A 21806-nucleotide genomic window follows, 5' to 3' on the forward strand; every position below is an offset into this window, starting at 1 on the left:
TTAAACCTCTCTACGAACTAATTAAACCTGATTTTAAACAAATCAATTGGACTCAAAAACACACAGAAATTTTGAGATCACTGCAAACAGACATGTTAGCAAAAACAAAATTAGATACACGTGACAACACGATCGATCTTGTAATCCGAGTCATCCCAGGAAGATGCGGATTCACGTACCTGACCTCTAATGAGGGAGAAAAGGTACCAATTTCAATCAAATCTCACTTGTACACACAAGCAGAAAAAACATTCAGTCACACAGAAAGAACTGTGAAAGCAGTGCAAATCGCATTAGCAAATGAACGAGAACTAGCACACGGCAAACGGATTAATATCCTTACAGCGGAATCCGCCTTCGAGGCGCTATTCAGCCCAGTAAACCTGCCTACAGTGTCACTAGATCCGAAATGGATACAGTGTATAGATTCTCTAGGAGCGGAAGACGTGAAATACTATTTCGCCCCGCAATTTGAAGAACTGAATGATTTAGAATATGAAGAATATCCTCTGCCAATCTAAATTCTGCCTCTACCACAATACGCCCGTATAATCTATACAGATAGCCTTGTACAGCATTTCAATGTAGAGAGAAAATCCTACGATGCAGCATGTGCGATCATTAAAGGTCGTTGGCTGTGCGGTAAATTCAGACCGAAAGTAACAAAAACTGAATCTGTAAGAAACTGTTAGGTTCAGAGAACTGAAATCAGATCTTTAAAGATGGCGCTCGAAAATGCAGAACGTGAATTTCCGACACTTATAGTGTGCGATTCTCATTTTTGCGTCAACTCTTACAACAATAAACTGCAGAGTTGGATCGAAAACGATTACAAAGATGACACAGGTGCCACAATAAAGCATAAATTGCTCTGGAACGAGGTAGCTCTTTTACACAAAGAACTACAAAAGACTCACGTGATTCACGCACAGAGTCTTCAACGTGATGGCGTTCACGTTGCAGGGAATTCATTGGCTAATACAGCCACAGCGGAAGCAACTAAACCGGCTTCCGTAGCCACAAAAAAGCGTACAGATAAATACATAGATGGGGAAACTATGCTGGCAGTAAAAACGACCGTAAAAGGCGACTGTGCAGCACTACCCGTGAACTATCCACTCAATTATGCATACGTAATCGATGCAAACTCCATTCCTTTTGCTCGAATCCCTGGAGTGGGGGACAGAGTAATTCCAAACAGGAGCAGGAGGGGCTTCCTCTTACTGGAAGCACATATGGGGTTGGGTCTGAGACACCAAACAATTAAGGTTTCTCTGAAAGAATTACAATCAGAGTACTGGTGGCCAGGAATGAGCATAGATATTCAATGTTTTGCTCAAAATTGTGAAAACTGCAACAGAGATCGCAGTAATGAACAGGCCAGTGTAGTTTCAGGATCCCTGCTAGACAGCATAAGGCGGTCTATCTGCGCAATCAAAGAAGAGAAGCGCGTCCCATTGTACACAGTTAAGGCTAAACACACCTAAAAAATGAGGCCTCCAGAGCTCGGCTGACGCTAGAACGGTTATAAAAGATTTGCGAGTCTTTATCGGCACATACGCAATTACCACGTTCCATTCTGATCAGGGTCCTGCTTTCAGCTCTCGAGCTTATAAGGAGGCCATGGCCAGCATGGGAATTGGGTTGCGGTATTCTTGTCCGTCATACCCGGAAGGGAATAGTGTGGTAGAAAGAAAAAACCGTGACATAAAGCAATCTATAACAGCGAAGGTATTAGGTTCAGGCTCTGGGTGGGTCAAACATTTAATAAGTGTCCAGACTAGTCTTAACAACATGCCAAGAAATTCTCTAAAAGGTTTCAGCCCATACGAACTATTGTTCGGAATTAGAATGCGTATTCAGGACCTCGATAGTCAGATGTCAGTGGTACAAGAAGAAACAACGCACTTTGATGTAAAGGATCGTTTGGCTGTTTTACAGGAACTGAATGAAACAAGAAAATCATTAAGCAACATAAAGTTAAAGCAACAGCCAAGTACCACTGACGAGGCACCACCAGCAACAGCCCCAGCAAGGCCTGTCTGGATTCCAAAGATTGGGGATCTAGTCAGAGAAAAGATCGCGGTTAAGAAGGAATTTGGGCCTTCTTACAGAAAAGCAGTACCTGTCTTGGCAGTCACCGGAACAAGATCAGTTGTGCTACCGCCCCTTGCTGGTAAAAAGGAGAACAGAGTCGTGTCTATCGATCTGGTAAAACCACAAGCATGTGGCCTATAATCAACAGTAGGCCCAGTGGACTCCCAAGAAACAACAGAATACCCAAACTTGCAACAATCCAAGAAGTTCAAACTGAAAGACTAATCACATTCGATCAGCCTGCAGTGCACAATGAAGGACTATGCAATAATGCCATGGAACTCGTGCCTCTTGAGACACAGATTGAAACAGTTCGTCAAGAAACAACACCAGTCTACAATGATGTGGCATCAGAAAGTGCTACCGAAAGACAGATTGAAAGAACAATCCCATCAATTGACAGAACTGCCTCTGGTTATTTCATCAACTTCGACAACTTCTCTGAAGATCAAAACGACCCCGAAGTGATGCCAGAAACAAAAAAGACCTTTAAAGAAAAAGCAACGGAACTCTTTCATCAACTGAAGGAAATCTACTTTATTTCCCCTTGGCTAGAGTTCTGGTTCGGTCTAGGTGTATTTTTCCTCCTGCTTTGGCTCATCATGGTACTGTGTTTGGGAAAATTCATTGAAGGAAAATATATTACAATGGACACAGCAAGTCAGAACATCAACCTAGTCCTGAAACCACACAGCTCATCCCACGTGAAGAAAAGAGAACTGTCAACAGTAAATGTCACAGCAATTCCAATACCTGGTGGGGTAGTATGGGAGAAAACAGACTATGAGATATATGGTCCGGTCGAAATCCTGAAGTATCCTCATCAACTAAAGGTTTCCTTAAGTGACTTTGTAAAACACAGTACATTCTCTGATGATTGGGACTTTAACAGTATTAATGACATGATGTCTGATTTAGTAATGTCAGCTAGATTCACAGATCATGATTATTTACAAGGTTCATCTAGTTATGAGCAGTTATTCTGTTGCACCCACTATGGGGATCATTACCTGCATAAATCTGCACAGCCTAGAAATATTTTTATGTATAATCAATGGGAACATTGTTCTACACCACCTAAAAGCAGTTCTAAAGCATTTTTTGAGAAATTCAAATACTTCAAAGGGTTTAACACCAGTGATGCAGAAACGTTTTATTACAAACTGTTAGATAAAACAGGAATGAAAACAATGCTGACAAATTCTAAATTGATATATTCAGAAGCATTTTATGACAAAATGATGACATTTGGTTTTGATTATTGGAAAAATAATATTGAAACGAAAACAATTTGGGGTACAAAAGAATGGCAGGTGCAAGGCATTGAAGCACTATTTAGAACCTGCATGATACCAGAACAAATGTTGTTTTTAAATGACACAATACACCAAACATCTTGTCTTGGCCTAGCTAAGATCAAAGACCTTAAAACACAGTCTATACCAAAGCCAATACCTGAGAATACAACCACAGATATTGAGTTAGACGTGTCACAAATTTTACATTTTAACAGATCACATCCTGATTGGAAAAAGTGGTTAATCTGGCCTACAGACACAAACAGCTGTCAAGATAGATTCCTGAATAAAACACAGGGGTTAAAAATGACCAGATTAGACTCAAGATATTCCCAGAGACAACATCTAGGGATTATAACAACATACAGTGTAGGGAAACTCTGCCTTGAATGGCTAACAACATCCACACTGGCTGAAATTAAGCAACACTTGTCTTTACTAAAAGATGGTGCTGATTTGCGCGATTTCATTCTTGGACCACGCAAACAGCGTCAAAAGCGTTTCATAGCGACCAGTATCTATGCTGCTTACAACGAGGCTTGGAAAGTAAAGCAAATTGAAACTGCTGAAAAAATACGAGAAATTGATCGTATTAATTTGGAGAAATCACTTTCTGTGGTAGACAATGGGTTAATGACTCTGTCTTCCAGAATATATTTGTTGGACAATATTGTATCCTCTGCCTTTGATGTGATAGACAGAGACTTGCTAATGTTACAACATGGCCAGTCGCAATTACGCTCTATTATAGAATTAGGCTGGACGCTGCAAAATCTTCGTTCAGGCTATGTGCCTTGGCGTTTAATCAACACAACGTCATTATTTTCCAGTTTTAACCTTACTGATAAACAGATCAGTTTGGCACAGAAAGAAGCAGACTATACAATCCTGAGCATCGAAAAACTTGAGAGATTACCATTGACAATGTCAGAGAGTCCTGTCATTGAATGGATAATACACGGAATTATCACAATTCCGATAACAACTTTCCGATTTAAAAAGTGCCTTGAGTACATACCTGCTGGCCAGTATGAACAATTGGGTAAAGGATATGTAAAATCTGAATGGAAATTACCATACACTCATTCTTGCTATAGTGACAGCGACAAAAATGTATTTCTTAGTGGTGAGAACTGTAAACATTCACTTAGCGGTATACTTTTGTGTCAGGGTATTAATTTACACGGAGCATGTGATGGGAATTCAAACAACCTTTCATGCCACCAGCTAGTCACACCTGCAACTCAGATAGAGCCCTTCTTTATGCAACTTGCAAACGGGAGTTACATTCTTAGAACGGATCACAGATGTTGTGGCCTTGTGCCAGGGAAAAGTTATCTAGTAAGAGTAACATCCATGGTCAAATGCTGTATGCAAGCATTGTTTCCGAGTGGGCCTGCAGACACAGTGACTCCCATCTGGCCTCGTCTGAATCTCTATTCTATACGAATTGATACATTAAGCAAAATGAAATCTGTACTTTTACAGACAACAGTGCCTATAACGTCATCAAAAGAGACGTATGATCTTCTAGTTGCAAGGACAGCTACTGAAGTTCATGACCTTTTATCAACAAATTGCCCCGTGAATTTCGTACAAATGCTTAGCCAACTGCTTAACATGTCTAGTGCAACAAGCATCCCAGGCATATTTAAGACAGTCTTTACGGGACTGCTAACACCTTTTCAGGCAATTTTGGGAATCGTTCCTAATTTTGTACACTCTGTTTTTGGCGGCATACCATTATTTTTGGGACTCGTCACAGGGATTTTATTTTTGACCCTCCTGCTTCGTTATGGCAAGCCTCGGCTCAGACATAGCTCCCATGGGAATGGAAGAGACAATCCTAGCAATGCGCTACCGGGACAGGATAACTAACGTCCTTGGATTGGCCAGGCTGAGAGATCTAAACATGACATGGTTCCTTTCATTCAGACCGATATGGCAAAATTGCATTTTACCTGTGCTACGGTGTATGCTTTGCGGCGATGAATGCGTGTTGGACATCTGTCTTTCACTTCCATCAGCAGTACCAATGGACGTCGATACTTTGCTCAGTCCAATAACGGCTCACGCATTGTGTTGTCCCCAGCGGCTACCAATCCTGATGACGGCATTCGTGGAGACTCCTGTGCTACAACCAAGTGGTAACAGTGGAGCAAGTGACAAAAGAATCATCATCCAGGTACAACGTTCTATGAGCATTGCTGCTCCCGACTATGATGACAGCAATCATTCTCACACCTGCCAAGTTACAGCGCTATCTAATTTGGTTGAACTATCACCTGAATTTGTAGACCAATTCTTTGAGAGCCTGTCTGATACGATGTTCTCACCCGTACAGAAACAATAACTTTGGAGAAGCTTTCCGACACACAGCGTTCCCATGAACTCTGAATTCGGCCTTCAGTTTTAATCAACAAAAACTGCAAAAAGCTTTGTAACTCTATTTCCCCGTTCAAGCAATAATTCTTTTGAATTGGACATTTTTAATATTCACCTTCCTTTTTTTGGCACGAAAAAATCCTTTGCTTAACGTAAAAACTATTCTTAGAGAACAGAAGCTTCACACTTCTATTTCTAAACACATCTAGAGACATAACACCATTACATCAGCCTCTAGCACATGTTATTACAATGCATTTATATGTGATGATTTATCTCGCCCTTCTTCTGTCAGAGATACTTCATGTGTAATTCTTTTTGCATAATCGTTCATTGATTTCATATGCAATAATTTTTGAATGATTTCTATGCTTCAAAAAACGTACAGTACCTAAATTTCACGTATTACAAATACGCCTATTTCGAATGCATTTATGTATTTTGGGGTGGGCAATGTTACACATGCATCTAATTGCTCTAGTTTTAGTAATTTGATGGACATGAATACGTGGAGTGGGTGTTGCGTGTTTATCTAGGTTCCTGATCGATACTGTGACCTTATGCCCCTATTCGGCTATAAATCCATTTATTCCCTATATTGGCATAACCGTTCAAGTGCGATTTTCAGAAAAGTCATCTCTGGCCTCACACGAACAGAGCCACATTCCAGCATAGTTCTCTGCCACTTCCTTTGCAACCAATTAGTGCAATGACAGAGCAGAAGTCACTATCTGATATTCCTAGATTAACACTCCGAGTTCTTCAACAAGATAAAAACTCAGCAAACCTGGAAATCCCCGCTTGCTGTGTTTTGATTAGTAATGGAACTCTAATGAGCAACTGATAACTATCACTTCCTAGTGACATCTTTAATTGACGTCTTATGTCCAGCAAACTTGCGTCAAACCCAGCACCTGTCAGGTATAAATATTACCAACGTTGCCTTAAGCAATGTGAGCTGTAAGCTGAAAGCTGTCGTGCTGCTGTAAGCTGTTGTGCATCCCATTGCTGCTGCAGGCAGTACGCTGCTGTTGTCCCTTGGTGGTGAAGCTACTGACGCTGTCGCTGTCCCCCGCCTCCTCCTCCCGACGCGCTGAAGAAGAGCCGCTGCCTTTCTCCTGCAGAGAAATCCAGCTCCAGCGTTTCCGGTCTGCCCTCGCGGGTGACTGGGATATTGAGTGCCCCCTGAAGGAAATACCAGACTTCCATCATTCTATTCAGAGGTATGGTGTTGACTAAACCCTTAGATGAGAATTCTTGAAGCAAACCTTGGCAAAACCAACTTAACTTAAAGCTACTTACTTACTCCCCTTCCACGTGTTAGGCTTAGGTCAGGCACACTGGGGTAGGCTTATTTAGAAGCACCAGTTGAGTATTTTAGCCTAATGTATATATGAATGTATATATGTTTTATTACTTTTAAACCATTGTATGGCTAAGAAACCATATCAATGCTTTTACAGTATTATTTCGCAATACTTATCTTACTGTACGTACTTTTTATAATAACAAGTCTTGCAATTGTGGCAATACATTTCTCTTGTACGAGAAGAAAGACTGTTCAATAAATGTTAACCCTTTATTGACAAACGCCCGTCTCTCTATTCTCTACATCTCGTGAAAGTAAACTGCACTAGACTGACTGAGTGAAATACATGTCTATTGTTTCACACAACCCTAGAGATTGACTCTTGATCTGAGGAGCAAAGTTGTCATGTTGCACGGTTGTTGGAAAGCTGAATCCCTTCTTATCTGTGCCAGGGAAGCTGATCACTTCCCATGCAGAGAAGAAAGTTTCCAGTGACCTCTGAGCTAGTTGGTAACACACCCAATTAAGTTTAGCATAGTCAGTGGAGGCCTGGAATATCCGCAGTTCCACGTCGATACTACTGTTTATGTTATTCCAATGCGCAGGGCCTAGTGGGAAACTAGGAACTACACTACAATCCCAGACATTTAGTTCTTCACCGAAACCTGGACCAACACCAACTCAGGACCAGACATCGCCATCGCCATCCCCCAAGGATACAAGATCTCCAGAAAGAACCACCCCACCCAACTGGGAGGAGGAATCGCCATTGTCCACAAATCCAGCCTCTCCGCTTGAGCACACTGCCCGACGAACCCACAAAACTGATGGAACGCCCTTCACTACAAGATACTGGCCAGCCCAAATGCCACCCTCTGAGGAACCCTCATTTACCGACCCCCTGGACCCCAGAGACCCTTCGCCAACTCCATCATGGACATCATCTCCCCGCAGGCTATCACATCCACTAACTACACCCTGCTGGGAGAAATCAACTTCCACCTCTACTACCAACTGGACCCCAATACCACATCCTTCCTGCTCCACAACATTGGACTCCGCCAGATCATGACCAAGCCCACGCACTCAGCAGGACACACCCTCGACCTCTTGTACAGGAAACTCCATCACCTTCATCCACATCACTGAACTCCCATGGACTGACCATCGTTTCATCCACTTTAACTTCAGAACAACCACCATCCACAGAGACCAGCAGCTGCTCCCACAAATAAACTGGACCAAAATCACAAATAACCAGCTCACTTCCTCACTGAACAATTCCACCCCAACCATCACAGAAAATGACAACCCCAACACCGCAACCCAAACCCTGCATTGATAGATCTCAGATGGCGCCTGGAGAAACACCAAATCCACAGAAGCCCACAACAACTTCAGAGCCTCCAACAACGTCCACCATCAACTCAGAGTAACAAGGAAAAAAGCGATTAAAGACACTATCTCTAACCATGCGCACAACAGCAAGGAACTCTTCAGCATCATCAAGGAGCTTGCCCATCCCTCCAGCGAGGCTTCTGACATCCCTCCCTCACAAGACCTCTGCGACAAACTCAGGACCTTTTTCCACCACAAAATCAAGAGCATCTACGACAAATTCGACAATGGCAACCAACGCATTGAACCCTCACCAACCACCCCGACACCCTGAAACCAGCGATTAACAACTGGACAGCCCTCACCACTGAAGACACACTGAACACAATGAAGTCAATCCACTCAGTGTCCCCCACATACCCCTGCATCCACCACATCTTCAACAGAGCCGCTGATACCATTGCACCCATGCTCCACCACACCATCAACCTCTCCTTGGCAAACGGCTCATTCCCCGATGACTGGAAACACGTCACGGTCAACCCCCTCCTAAAGAAAGACTCAACGGACCCCACCGACCTAAAACACTACAGACCCATCTCCCTGATCCCGTTCCCAGCGAAAGTCACCGAGAAAGCAATCAACAGCCAACTCGCCACATTCATTGAAGAACAAAACATCCTCGACTCCTTCCAATCTGGCTTCAGAAAAAACCACAGTACGGAAACTGCCCTCCTCATCGAAACAGACGACATCCGCACCCTACTGGACAGAGGAGAAACAGTAGCCCTCATCCTCCTCCACCTCTTAGCGGAGTTCGACACAGTCTCTCACTGCACCCTAATGCGCAGACTCTATGACGCAGGAATCCAGGACAAGGACCTTGGCTGGATCTGCTTCTTCCTCTCTGGCAGAACGCAGTGGGTCAGATGCCCCTCTTTCCTCTTGGAGCCTACACCTACCACCTGCGGAGTCCCCATGGCTCTTCAACATCTACATGGCTCCAGTCGCCCCCATCATCGGAACCTACTGACTAAACATTGTGTCATACGTAGACGACACCCAACTCATCCTCTCCCTATCCAACGAGCCCAACACCTTGAGACACAACTTTTGAGAAGGCATGGAAGCCGTCACCAACTGAATGAAAAACAGCTGCCTACAACTAACCACCAACAAAACAGAAGTACTCATTATGGGCCGACCCCTGATGCCTGGAGTGACACCTGGGGGCCCACCGTCATTGAAACCCCGCAAACCCCCACGGACCATGCACACAACCTGGGAATCATCCTGGTCTCCGAGCTCAAAATGGACCAACAGATCAACTCTGTCTCATCTTCCTGCTTTCACACCGCAAGACTGGTCCTCAACCTGCCAAAACCCTGCCACATCTCCCAGCACCTGCACACACTCCCCGTTGAGGTGAGAATCAGCTTCAAGATACTCACCCACGGACACAAGGCCCTCCATGGCACGGGACCAGCATACCTGAACAGCCGACTCAAATTCCACGCACCTCAAAGGACCCTACGATCAGCCCAGCTCTCCTATGCCATGGTCCCCCGCACCAGAAAGACCAGATCGGGAGGTCGCTGCTTCTCCTTCCTCGCGGCCAAAGCATGGAATGCCCTTCTGCTCCACCTCAAATGGATAACATCGATCCCCATCTTTGCAAGAAAGCTCACAAAAGAGCTCTTCGACAAACCCCCTCCTTGATGGAATTGAACCTGCAACCCACCCCTAGCGCCTTAAGACCATTACGGGTGAGTAGTTGCGCTTTAACAAACCCCTGATTGATTGATTGATCAGTTTGAACAATGAATTGTTTGTTTGGAATAGTCAGGAATTTGCAGAATGGGAGCAGTGCACATGGCCTGCTTCAGGTCATCAAAAATGCCTTTTGACAACTTACTGTCCATTGAACTTTCTTAGGCATTCGTTTGGAAGTCATTCCATTCAAAGGGTCACTATGGAACCATATCCTTTGACAAACCTCCTGTAGTACCCAGTCAGGCCCAATAAAGCTCTGACCTGAGTCTGGGTAGTTGGAGCAACCCAATCCATTATGGTTTGAATTTTGCTCTGCAATGGTTGAACCTGGCCTCCATCCACAAGGTGGCCCAGGTACACAAACTTACTCTGCCCTATTTGGCACTTGGTGGCCTTGATAGTGAGGCCTGCCTTTTGCAGGGTCTCCAGAGCCTTTCTCAGGTGGACCGGGTGATCCTCCCAGTTGGAGCTATAGACAGCAATATCATCTAGATAAGCGGCACTAAAGGCTTCCAGACCGGTGAGAAACTAGCCTTTGAAATCTGGCAGGTGCATTCTTCATCCAAAAGGCATCACATAAGAGATACCAATCGGAAAGGAAACAGGCCTAGGGCCTTGGGAATCGCTGGGGCTATTGGAGACTAGCAGTGACTAAGTCGGGAAAGGCCCGCGGGACTCGGGTGCAGTGTTTAAATTGCACGCACTCACCAATGCAAAGTCTATGGTGCGTAAAAAGTACAAAGTTAGTTAGTTCGGAACCTTCCGAGTGACCTAAAAAGCTGAAACTTGAGACACAGGCAATAGAGGTGCGTACCAGTGTAGGAACACCGGCGGAGCTGAGTTACCTCACCCACAGGAAGCGGGTGCACAGGGTCGAAGTAGTGTCGGGTTTCGTCACGCTGGTCGATGGTGCTTGGAGCTGAAGATGCTGCAGGCGGCTCGAGGTGAAGAGTTCCGGTGGATCCAAGGGCTATCTGAGGGCTATCTGTGGCTCACTGGTTAGAGGCGGCAGACCTGGGAGCAGAGAACGGCCCGGGACCAGGGTTCAATACCCGACACGGCAGGGTCGTGGACCAGGGTCAGCGGAATCGATAATTCTCACCTCGGTGCCTAATCTAACCAGGGATCAATCAATCAATCAATCGTATTTATATAGCGCACTACTTACCCAGAGGGTCTCTAGGCTGCTCGAACAACCAGGTCTTGAGTTGCTTCCTGAAGGCGAGGTGGTCCTGGGTCCGGTGGAGGTGGGCGGGGAGGGAGTTCCGTGTCTTGGCGGCGAGGTAGGAGAAGGACCGTCCCCCTGTGGTGGCTCTGCGGATGCTGGGGACGTCGGCGAGGGCGTGGCTGGTCGAACGAAGCTGGCGTTTGGGAGCGTAGAAGTTGAGGCGGCTGTTGAGGTATCCTGGGCCTTGGCTGTGTAGGGCTTTGTGTGCGTGGGTGAGGAGACGGAAGGTGATACTCTTGTTGACCGGGAGCCAGTGCAGATCTCTCAGGTGTCCGAAGATGTGGCTGCGACGGGGGATGTCCAGGATGAGTCGTGCTGAGGCGTTCTGGATCCGCTGGAGTCTCTTTTGGAGTTTGGCGGTGGTTCCGGCGTAGAGGATGTTGCCGTAGTCCAGACAGCTGGTGACGAGGGCCTGGGTGACCGTTTTCCTGGTCTCGGTGGGGATCCACCGGAAGATCTTACGTAGCATGCGCAGGATATTGAAGCACGACGAGGAGACGGCGTTGACTTGTCTGGTCATGGAGAGGGAGGATTCCAGGATGAAGCCCAGGTTGCGTGCGTGGTCTGTGGGTTTGGGTGCGCTGCCTAGGGCAGGGGGCCACCAGGAGTCGTCCCAGGCGGAGGGTGAGGATCCCAGGGATCACACTCTGCAACTCTGGGCATTAGCTTGCCTCATCTCCACAACGGCCCCACATACGCCGGGGATGCCTGGTTTCACCTTGGAGATATCCAGTAGGGACCATCTCACAGGTAAAGCCAGGACGGGTTTCCCAGCGGTCTATTGCGCAGAGATACTCCTTCGGGAGTCGATTCTAGCGTGTTAGAAACCCACAATTAATTAATTAATTAATCACTCTCAGTTCTAACAGCTTCTGGACTTCAGTCCTAATACAGTCCATGACATGATCAGGTTGCCTGTAAATCTTATTTTTAAAAGGCAGACTGTCCCCTGTGTCCACCTCATGTGTACAACAGGTAGTCTGACTTGGAGTCAGTCAAAACATATGTCTGTACTTATTGAGGACCTTCCTGCAATGATTTTGTTATTGTTCAGTAAGGCTGCCGGCCAAGGCTACCATCAACTGAACCATCATCAGGGTTATGTTATGTTATGTTAGATTTCATTTATTAAGCGCATTATCACCAGCAGATCTCTAAGAGCTGTCAGAAAAAAAAAGATCCAGCCTTCACAAGGGGGGTTCAGATTGCACTAGGCGTGGGCGGAAAATCCGTTCCGCTCGCGGATTTTGCGGATTTTCGGGAAATCCGCAATCCGCGAGATTTGCGAATTTCCCGCAAAATCCGCAAATCCGCGAGCAGCGGATTTTGCTCGCACTGCTCGCACTGTTCGCGTGAGTTCGCGCCCCGCGAATAAGTGCAAAATTGCAGAAATACGATTTTAGCAAAACTGAAAGTAACTACTTACCAGGTTCAAAAGTTCAGGCTCATCATTAGTAGCCATTTCCTGGAGTGCTTCCTGAGGGGCCCCTCCAGAGTTCAGTTGCCAGTTGAAACTAGTATGTGACCCTGCTCTGAACCTCAGAATAGTTACACATATGCCACAAAGGTCCTGAATTACAGCTAAGGGAGACAAGCAGGAGCCAGGCTGGAAGTTAAAATCCATTAATCAGCCCCTAATTCATTATTGTCAGTTGGGGCAGGGCAGGTGTTGTAACTAATTTTGCAACAATGAAAGCACTTAGCAAGTGCAAAAGATCACTAATCAGGGCGCACTAAGGAAGCAGGTGCCAGCTAAAAAAATATTCTGTGACACATGAATCAGCCCCAAATTAATTCAGGTCACTTGAGGCAGGGAAGGTGTGCTTTGCTTTGCCGAAAATAATGTACACTGGACAACCAGAGGGTGTGGTGATGAAACAGAGGGTGGCATGGGTGGGCCAGAGGGTGGCATGAGTAGTCAGAGAGTGGCAGTGGTGACAGAGAGTGGCAGTGATGAAGAAGAGTGTCCCAAACAGGCTGGACACGTAGAAACAACAAGTTCGCGAAACTTGCGACCCGACAGGTAAGTTCGCAATTTGCGAAAGTGTACAAAACCCTCGCGAACTGGCAGAAACACGGGCGAACACAAAAAAAAAAAAAATCCGCAAATTCGCGGGAATTCGCGGATTTTGCGGATTGCGAATCCGCAAATCCGCAAAATTCGCGAACGCGAGATCCGCAAAATTCGCTCATGCTTAGATTGCACCCCATGCCTCCACAAAAAGTACTGTTTTTAATTTCTTCATGAACGGAGAGCGTGTTCCTTGCGTATATTCTCTGACAGGTTGTTCCTAATAGGGAGGATGGATGAGGAAAAAGCTCTTCCTCCTTTCAACGACTTGTTAAATAATGAGCAGGTCATAAGGTTGGCCTCGGAGGACCGTAGCATCCTACTAGAGGCATAGTTGGCAAGACGGTCATGGATGTAGCTGGGGGCTTGGCCATAGAAGGCTTTAAGCAAGGGTGATGCATATGTTCATCTGGGCGCTCTAAAGATAAGCCTAGCAGCGTCATTCATAATCACCTGCAATCTGATCAGATGGTTACCCGGGAGGCCAATATACAGGGCATTCCCGTAATAAGGACGTGACAGTATCAGAGCAGATACTGCCTTTCTAAGTGTATTGAAGGTGAGTAATGGTTCAAGCTTACACAGTAGTCTCAGCATGCCTGTGCATGTTCCCACAACTATCGATACCTCTTGGATCATAGTGAGCTTGGCATCGATTTTAATACCCAGACTTTTTACAGCCACAGCTGACTCTGGGTAGGCACCAAGCTCTTGTGGCCAAAAGTGCTCTTTCCACGGGTTAGAATCTGAAGTGACGGCCAATACTTCCATTTTCCGGGTTGATTTTAAGGGAGTTGGCCATCATCCAGTTAACCATGAATTTCAAAATGTTTTGGAATCTTATAGGGCTGTCGTGGAGTTGTCTATCTGAATGACAATTTGGGTGTCATCAGCATAGTTATAGATTTGGCATTCCATATAATTCAGTGCTGCTATTGGGGGTTGGAGGTAGGAGTTAAACAGCAGTGGTGATAATGCCGATCCCTGCAGTCCCCTGCATGAAAGTAGTCCTAAAACGGACACATGGTCATTCAGTTGTATTCTCTGGGAGTGGCCTTTAAGGAAAGAGTGCAGCCATGTAAGAGCTGTGCCCTGGATCCCCAACTCCAAATCCGCGACATTAGTTGGTCACGATTGACTGTATCGAATGCCGCGGATGGGTGCAGTAGGACCAGGGTACATGGTTTATTCTTGTCAGCCCTCAATCTAAGTTCATCTAGAACAGACAGCATCACCAGTTCTGTGCTGTGACGTGCCCTGTACCCTGCCTGGTTAGGTTGTAGAAGGTAGTTACTTTTAATGTGATTGGTCAGGGTTTTCAGTACGTGTTGTTCTAGTACCATCACGAGGAACAGGAACAGTGAGATTGGCCTGAAATTTTTCACGTTTCTTGTTCTGGCCCCAGGCTTTTTCAGAAGCGGGATGACACGTGCTTCCTTAAAGTTGGAGGGTACGTGTCCTGTGGCATGGGATTGATTGAGAAGTGAGAGTACCTTCTTTTCCATGCCAGGAAGCGCCTTCTTAAAGATCCTTAGTGGGCAAGGGTCGGCCGGGGACCATGATTTCACCTTCCCTATTAGATGGGACAGGGAATCGTGCGTAATATTGGGAAAGGTGGTGAGGGGTTCAGTGAAAGTGGGGGCAGTAGTATAGGTGCCAGTGTGCATGAAAACTTGGGGGTACAGTGGATTTCCATTATTAGATCTTTATCTTTTGTTTCAAAGAAGGACTGGAAGTTATTGCAATCTTCCGGGCCAAACTGAGGTTTCTGTTCCTTGACTTGTCTCAGTTCTTTCAAGATTCGAAAGGTCTCTTTTTGTGTATGTTCTGCTGCAGTGATTTTAGTCTCATAACATTCTGCTTTAAATGATAGAATTGTTTTTTTGTAAGTTGCGAACATGGTACAGTATTCTCGCCGGGCGCAAGGATCGTAAGCTTTATGCCAGGCTCTTTCGCTTTGGTGGAGGGTTTGTTTCAGGGTTCTTAAGGCTTCGTTGAACTAGGGCGCTCCCTTACCCTTGGCTTCTAATTCTGGCCCTGTGTGTCGGAGCTGCCTTATCAATAGCATTTTGTAACCTATCTGTCAGGGCCATACTTCCTGTGTCAAGATTTCCCTGTGTGAATGTGGGAGCCGCTGATTCCTGTAGAGTAGTAACCAGGTAATCGGCCCAAATTTGGTTCCAACTCCGCACCACTTTCCAGTCTGGGGGTCTACTGCCTCTTTGCTTAGGAAGTGAGAGCCGACCGCTAAGTAAGTAGTGGTCGGACCAAGGGCAGAGACTAATAGTTACGGGGCTGGTGAAAGGGAGGGAAGACCAGACCAAGTCCAGAGTGTGGCCTTTGTTGTGCGTTGGAAGGGGTTCTGTGAGAGGAGGTCAGGGAGTGTGTCACTCTCTTCCTTCTGTGCCTCATCAGTAGCCATGATCAGGCCCATGTATTACCTGTCCACATATGGCTTGAGCCTGTTCATATGGAGCACCCTGTGAGGGCTCCTGGGAGTTCCAAGGTCCACAAGGTAGGCAACTTCTCCCTTCTGGTCAAGTAAGGTATGGGGCCATCTCCAATTGTCTTGGAGAGATGATGGGGCCACTGGCTCCAACACCCATAACTTCTGTCCTGGCTGATACACAATTAAAACAGCCTTTTGGTCATGCCAGGCTTTCTGTAATTCCTGGCTAGCTTAAAGGTGTGTCACCGCCAATGCCCATGCCTTTACAGCCAATGGGAACCGCAAACGTGGAAGACAAATGATCTTTTGAAAATCGCGGTAGATGTGCTCCGCTAAAGCCGGGCCAGTCATTGGTCACATTTGAAATAAGCTGACCTGGAATACAAGCAGCTGAGTACCACTGAAACAACCCTAGTGGGCTATGTATGTCTGCGAGAGAGCCACACATTTCCACTGCTTCCTGACACTGCTGACTGCCACTCTTCACCACCAACTGCTGCTGTTCCTGTCTCATGGACCCAGTGATGGCGAGAACTGAGAACACCAGGGCCCGTCCCTTCACCACAGAGGAGCTGGAGGTCCTAGTGGACGAGGTGCTCTCACAGTATGGGAGGCTATATGGTGTTACTGATGTCATGGTAAGTGTTTCAGAGTGAAAGTAGGAGAGTGCAGGGAGTGCACACATGAAGTTGATCTGCTTCAGTATGTGCCTGAGAATGTGGGTTTGTGTGATAAACTGCCTAGCATGCTGACTTCAGGTAAATTGGGTTTGTAGCCTAATTTCCACAGATCCCTGGCTGTATTTCAGGATGGGAAGGACATGCAGTGTTTTTGCAGCCATACAGTGACACTGCTGTTTTGGAAAGTGGAAGTCACAACAGACATTGCCTGTGCTAATGGATGTCTGAGTCCATGAGGTTTTCACATGCTCATTTGTGACATTAAAAAGACTTTTCATCCAGAGGGTACTGATGGAAGTGTGTTTGACTGTAGATTGCAACCATGAATCTGTAAGCATTATGCACAAGAGTGAAATGCCTGATGGTGACACTCTTGGTGGAAATTCCCATATGACACAGCAGATTGTTGTACTTCTGAATTATCCCCCTTCTTTGAGAAGTTGGCCTGGTATATAATGCTCACTAATTCTAGTGATCACTTTGTACCATGCCAAGCAACCCTTATGATGATTGGTTGTAAGTCAACCTTATAGACAAGTTATCCTAGTGGTAACGTGGACAAAACAGTCTTAGGCTAAACTCTGAAAGGCATGTGAAGCCAGCTGTATTACCATACACAACCACCTTGAATACCAAATGAAAGGACACCACACAGATATATATATTGAAAATATATATAGATTTATTAACTAAAAGTATCCCCTGGACTCTTTATGAGCACAGAGCACAAGCGTTAAACACAAGACAGTTTAAAATACACAAAAGTTGCACAATATGGATGAGCCCTAGGGGCCACCTAAACCATATACTAGGAAAGTGGTATAAGAGATACCATTCAGAACGGAAACAGGCCTAGGGCCTTGGGAATCGCTGGAGCTATTCGAGACTAGCAGTGACTAAGTCGGGAAAGGCCCGCGGGACTCGGGTGCAGTGTCTAAAGTGCACGCACTCACCAATGTAAAGTGTATAGTGCGTAAAAAGTACAAAGTTAGTTAGTTCAGAACCTTCCGAGTGACCTAGAACGCTGAAACTTAAGACACAGGCCCTTAAGATGTGTACCAGTGTAGGAACACCGGCGGAGCTGAGTTACCTCACCCACAGGAAGCGGGTGCACAGGGTCGAAGTAGTGTCGGGTTTCGTCACGCTGGTCAATGGTGCTTGGAGCTGAAGATGCTGCAGGCGGCTCGATGCGAAGAGTTCCGGTGGATCCAAGGGTGGATCTGAAGATGTGAAGACCTGAAAGCAGAGTGGACAATGTTCAAAGTCACTAGCCAGTGACTACCGTGGAACCAGATTGGAACCAGGCGATGTCGGGTGCACACAGGCGATGAGGTGTAGCTTCTCTCTGCAGCCACGTAGACACCGGGGGTCGAGGACGTCCAGGAGTCGGTCACGAGCTGTTCCACGCAGGTTTCTCACTGTTGGCGGTGTCGGCAACTTCATCAGAGCAAACAGGCCTTGGCTAATGCAAGCCACTCAGGAATCGGAAAATGCTTATCACTCGGACCAGCAAGGTCAGAGCGGGTGCTCCTTTCTACAGGAGCAAGGGCAAGTCTGGAGCAACCAGACCCGCGGTGTAGTTTGTCGGTTTCGTCGCCAAGATGGCCGCTGACCACGTGGCTAGTGGCCGGGATGGCGCATCGAGTGGCACAATGCAAAAGGGCCCCACGCAGATCGTGGAGATGCTGGGGGGCTGATCTTCGGTGCAAGGGCTGCTCGGTGGTGGGGGTTCTCAGTCCCCAAAGCACAAGGTCGAGGATGCCTCTGTTGCTGCGCAGTCAGCTTTTCGAGTGTCTTTCAAGAGGTCCGGTCCCACGTCACTCGGTGCCTCCACGGGTCCCTTCTTTGCAGGGACTGTGGATCGGGCGGTGAGAGGTCTGGGAGTCTGGGTCTTGTCAGGCTCTGGGCTCGGGCTCCGGCGGGAGGCGGCGGCCAAAGCAGATGTCGAGTTGCTGGTTGGTGCCTATGTTCACAGGGTGGCCACTCCTAGGCCACAAGGGAGATTCTCTTCAGACTTCTGTGCAGCAGAATGTCGAAGTCCAGTCTTCTTCTTCGTGTAAAGTTGATTCAGGGTGATCTGCTGTGCAATGGCACTGCTCCCACTCTTATTCCCAATCTGAGGGGTGGATCACCTACTATGTCCCTCCTCTGGGAGGAACCAGGAAGGGGGGCGGTTATACCCCCTTTCCTTTGTCCAGCTCCTCGCCAGGCCTGGGTCTGGAAAGTCCCAGGACCGGTTTGGACTGGCTTATGCACGGGGACACCTTGTGTGCACCGGGCATGTCTCAATCTATTCAGCCCTGTCCTACCCAATACACAAAACCCTGTCTGGGGTGGTGCTCGCACCTCCCAAGGCAGGAAACCCGTTGTCCAGGCCTTCCTCGCTGGAAGGACTCCCAGCAGCAGGAGGTCAGACTCGTGTCTGTGGTGGCAGCATCCATTTTGTGATGCTGAGGCTCTGGTTAACTTTAACCGGGGTTAAGGCTACACACATGTCATGTCCCTCTAGAAGGGTGGAATGCTATCCCCGTCGACAGAACTGTCGAGGGGATAGTATTCCAATTTGTATGACACCTTACTCGACATGTTTTGATAAAGCCAAACCAAAGATAGCATATAACCGCGAGGATTATAATGCACTTAAGAGTATATGGTATGGCAATATCCCGGAACAGCTTAGGGAGTGGTTCCCGACAGCTGCAGACAGGCTCAGCTCCTGCTAGAGCACCATCTCACATATTTCCAAGCACTCTGCCTCCAGGATTGTTGAGGCCTTCCATAGGAGTGGCTGATAGGAACATATGTGTCCAGTTTAAGGGTAGTGTAGGAAGGGGGGAGGCTCTAGTTGGCGCAGTGCAACACTAGCGACAAGCAGGGACTCTCTCTTCCTCGTCAGGGCTGAGGGTTACCTTCCAGACAACCTCTGCTTACCCTCTAGGTAGTGTGGCTTAAGCAGTCGTAGGCTAATCTTTGGGGCACATAGAGTTAAACACTTGCAATATTACACCGTCACAACCAACCCACCACACAATGAGACCAGACTGTATTCTGTAAAAATATATATCTTTATATAGAATTCAAGTAGGCTTATGAATACAGTTATCAGACTTTCAAATAGCGGTTCCAAGTTACTTAGTTCAAGTTGCCACAGTTCGTTCTAGCAATAAGAGTTCTTTAGGGCCTTCTGCCCAGTTCAACAAAGTTCTTGTGGAGCAGGCGGCTCCCAGGGGATCTGTCCCACGTCGCGTTGCCTTCCCGGGGTCGCTGTTCGTTGCGGCTCTCAGCCGGGCAGTTCACGGGTCATCCGGGGCAGCGGTGTTCTGTGGCGGCAGGGTCCTTTCCTCGTCGTCCGCTCCGACCCTGGAGGCGGCGGTTGCGTGGTGGCGGCAAGTGGCAGTACGGTCCTCAAGTGCAGGACGTACCCAGCCAAGTGCCGGTGCAGCTGTGCGCTCACAGCTGAGCTGTCGGGCAAGGTACCGACCTAGGGGACTCTCACAGGGCGATTGTCCGTCTTTGCAAGTGGATTGGCTGCTCGTGGCGCAGCCAACTCGAGAGCTCGGACCGGACGGGTCCTCCTTCGCTTTGCTCTCGGGCTCCCGGTGCAGTTGCGGTCACGGTGTTCGGGCCAGCGGCGGCTGGTCCTCACTTTGCTTTTGCTGTTGCTTTGGGCCCCGGTCACGGTGGTCAGGTGGATGTCGTTGCCTTGGAGGAGATTCCTCCGTCGGTACTGCACGAGGAGCAGCACACGCAGTTGCTTTCTTCAGGGTGTAGCGCCCACTGGTCCTGGGGCGCTGGTCAGGGGGCAAGTTCAGTTTCAAGCCCTTGGAGATCTTTTAGCAGAGTTCGGCACAAAGTCTTGTAAAGAAAAAGTCTTTTCGTAGTCTTTCCTTTTTCCTCTCCTTCGGCAGCAAGGCACCAGACACAGGCAAGAGACAGCACTCTTCCTTGTCCTTCCCGGTCCTTCTCGTCGGGCAGAGTTCCTTCTGTAGCCCAAACAGGATCTAATTTTCAAGGAGCAGGGCACCTTCTTTTATATGGCATTTCTTTTGTTCTCGCAGTCCAGGGGGGCCTTTGCATAGCCACTCTCAGTCCTCGAGTACCCTGGCGGGTGTACTCCGGCTTCTGCTTTCAGTGTGAGGGGCAGGCGCATCAGACGCCCCACAGGAGGTGGAGCCAGCATTGTGCGGACAGGGGCAGCCAGAGTACCTTGTTGATGGGGCTTCGCCCTTCCTGGGCCAGGTGTCGGCTGAATCATCCGACGCTCCCCAGGAGGGTGGAGCCAGCATTGTGGTGGCAGAGCACAGCAAGATCCAGAGTCAAGAGCCACTCCTACCTCCCACTAAGGTGTAATCTGCGCATTCACCACCTGTCATCCCCCCAGCCCTGTCACTCACACGTCCCAGACAGTCAGATACACATACCAGCAGAGGCGGGCTGAAATGGTTAGGCAAGCAAATGCTAACTTTCTAAAAGTAGCATTTGCAAACCCAGGATACTAAAATAAACTTTACTAAAAGAAATATTTTATCATCCTGAGTTCAGGCATACTAAACACGACGCGCTACCATGCTCCTTGAGCCTGCTGGGATTATAGGGTGTAATAACTCCGGCAGCTCAGTCTGTCCTAATGGAGCAGGTAGCCTTCAATAGTGAAATACGGTTTTGGTTGTAAGTCACTACTAGGACGGCCCCACACTTCAGGGCTTGTCCTACCTTACACCTACAACGCACCCTGCCCGCAGGCCTACCATAGGGGTGACTAATATGTAGTCAAGGGAAGGTTCGGGGGCTGGCAAGTGGGTGCACTTGCCCAGCTAGCGTGACAGTACGAGACCGCACGCGGGTTCTGCGGTCGCAGTTCCCAGACACATCTTTACGGCTGCTTCGGTGGGTGGCGCAACCCGCGCTGCAGGCCCACCAGCAGTATTGGCATCTACAAGCCCCTGCACTCCTAGTGCGCTTTACTAGGGACTAACAGTAAATCCAATGAACCAATCATGGATACCAATCGCATGTACAATTTACAGTAGGGAGCACTTGCACTGCGGCACGGGTCAGCCGTGGCGCAGTGCCCTGAGTATTGGAAAACCAGCAAAACATCGGAGGCACATCAGCAAAAAGTGGAAGGGAGACTCACGCCAAGGTGCCAGGTCTAACATGTGTCCCCTCCAGCTGAAA

The sequence above is a fragment of the Lissotriton vulgaris genome, chromosome 3_1 (assembly GCF_964263255.1).
Source record: "Lissotriton vulgaris chromosome 3_1, aLisVul1.2, whole genome shotgun sequence".
Taxonomy (NCBI): Eukaryota; Metazoa; Chordata; class Amphibia; order Caudata; family Salamandridae; genus Lissotriton; species Lissotriton vulgaris.